This window comes from Balaenoptera ricei, chromosome 10, assembly GCF_028023285.1.
Source record: "Balaenoptera ricei isolate mBalRic1 chromosome 10, mBalRic1.hap2, whole genome shotgun sequence".
Lineage (NCBI taxonomy): Eukaryota > Metazoa > Chordata > Mammalia > Artiodactyla > Balaenopteridae > Balaenoptera > Balaenoptera ricei.
Genome location: NC_082648.1, coordinates 40988435 through 40990861, shown reverse-complemented (window position 1 = coordinate 40990861; position 2427 = coordinate 40988435). Strand labels below are relative to the sequence as shown.

At 42.7% G+C, this 2427-nt stretch overlaps 1 pseudogene; it reads left to right on the top strand.

The window, feature by feature from the left end:
- Positions 1-574: 574 nt before the first annotated feature.
- Positions 575-1427, top strand: LOC132373726 (olfactory receptor 8S1-like; annotated as a pseudogene).
- The last annotated feature ends 1000 nt before the right edge of the window (positions 1428-2427 follow it).

Sequence of the window (2427 nt, the reverse complement as noted above, 5' to 3'; positions counted from 1 at the left end):
ACAGTTCTTCAAAAACTTTGCAGCAATCAGAAAGTCTCTCATATCTCAGCCATAAAATCCTCCAAGCTAGCTGCCTCAGTCCCCACTCTCTATAACTTCCCTCCTATTTACAAAAGATAAAGAGCCTCTCCTCCTGTCTATGGACAAAACTCCACCTGTGCTATCTGGATCTCATTCCTTTTCCCTTTCTCAAGGACTACACTTCTGCTCTTTACCTCTTACTCTGCTGCATCAATAAATTCTCTATTTCCACTGACTATACAAAATGTTCTTTGTATTAATACCCATCTTAAAAATAAAAGAAACCTCTAGAGAGATAAGATGAGGGTCTACAAATTTACATAGGGAGTTGATAGAGGGGTGGTAGAATGCCATCCAGCAATATCAAAGTTATCATGATGATTAGGAAGTGAGTTTAGGAATATGTGAACATGGTTTTCAGTACAGTTGTGAAATGATGTATATGAACAAGAGGGCTAAGTCAGTGGGGTAATTGGGAGGCACAAAAGGAGTTTTAATGTCTCTCTCTCTTGGATTCCTAGGGTAAATCTTTTTATCACTGGGAAACCACAGCATGTTCAGTGGGTTTATCCTCCTTGGGTTTTCTGTTGACCCTCAGACCCAGATTCTGCTCTTCATGTTGTTTCTGATGATTTACCTCCTGACCCTGTTGGGGAACCTGGTAATGCTGCTGGTTATCAGAGTTGATCCCCACCTCCACACGCCCATGTACTTCTTTTTGGGACAGTTCTCCTTTCTGGACATCTGCCATTCATCTGTCACACTCCCCAAGATGCTGGAGAATCTACTTTCTGAAAGTAAAACCATCTTTGTAGAGAGCTGCCTGGCTCAGGCCTTCTTTGTGTTTGCCACCGGGGGGCACTGAGGCACGTCTGCTGGCTGTGATGGCCTATGACCGCTATGTAGCCATCAGCTCCCCTCTGCTCTATGGCCAGGTGATGAACAACCAGCTCTGTACTGGGCTGGTGTGGGGCTCCTGGGGCCTGGCCTTTGTTGATGCTGTCATCAACATCCTTCTGGCTGTCAATTTAGTCTATTGTGAGGACCAAACTATTCCCCACTTCAGCTGCGAGCTGTCTTCTCTCTTCCATCTTTCTTGCTCTGATACCTCCACCAATTTCACACTCTTGCTCTGCTCTTCTGTCTTCCGTTACTTTGGAACCTTAATTTTAATCTTCTTCTCTTATATCTGCATTGTCTCCACCATCCTGAGCATCAGTTCCACCTCAGGCAGAAGCAAGGCCTTCTCTACCTGCTCCTCCCACCTCACTGCAGTGATCCTGTTCTATGGCTCAGGTTTCCTCAGTTATCTCTTTGCCAACCTCAGGTTCCTCCTGGAGATGATCTTCCCTTTACAATACAGTGTGATCACTCCCATGCTGAATCCCCTCATCTATAGCCTTTAGAACAAGGAGGTGAAGGCAGCTATGGGAAGAATGTTAAGAAGATATGTTAACTTTTTCACATAGAGGACCAGAGGAACAGGACCATGGAGAAGCTAAACTACTCTGTAACAAAATACGTAACTGGAAATTAAGTTTTTTTTTAGCGTTCTTAGAAACATCTTTATTAGAAGTGTTCTTAAATCCTTCAATACATGAGGATTGTATTGAAGGATGACTTCCATTCACTGATACAATACTGGTCTGATCACAGCTTGCAAGTAGTGTTCTTAGAAACAAGGGATTATTTCTTGATTGACCATCATGCCAGATGTTAAAAGATATATATGTGTCAGAATCTTAATACATGCTTAAGAAGGCAGCAAGCTCTATTCATAGGATGATTAATGGTCAGCCCTCTTCAGAGGATGAGAAGTGGGTCAGGTAATTTTACAACATATTGTTTATATATTTGTGTTGTAGAAAACACCTGTTACTTTTGCCTACCCAGCATGATTTTATCCTTCCTACTTTAACTGCACACCACTCTTGCTTAGGGAAATTAACACTTCCCCTTCTGTGTAGACCAGTGGGATTCCCCATGGTGCCCCGTGTCCCCACACTCACCACAAGGAGATCATGTGACCCACGAAACGCCAATCATTCTACACCTGCCTCCTAACAAGAGACTGCCCAGGCTCTCCTGCTACTGAGGTCTCCAGTGATTCCATGCCCAGTGGGCTTCCTCCCAGGAGGTTTTTCAATAAGCAAAATAACAATAGCAAACTTTTAATAAAGACTCTTATCTTAAGTGTTTTACACATATAATCCTCTTTATCTCAACAACCTTGTATGAACTAAGTACTATTACTCCTGTTTTACAAGTAAATAACTGAGAACCAGAAAAGTTGCCTACAGGTGAAGGGAACTGGAATTTCAAACCAGTAGGTCTGAATCCAGAGTCCATTTTCACAAACCCTTTCTTGCGTCTGGTACTTTGCAGAACATCCTTTTCTTTATTAGT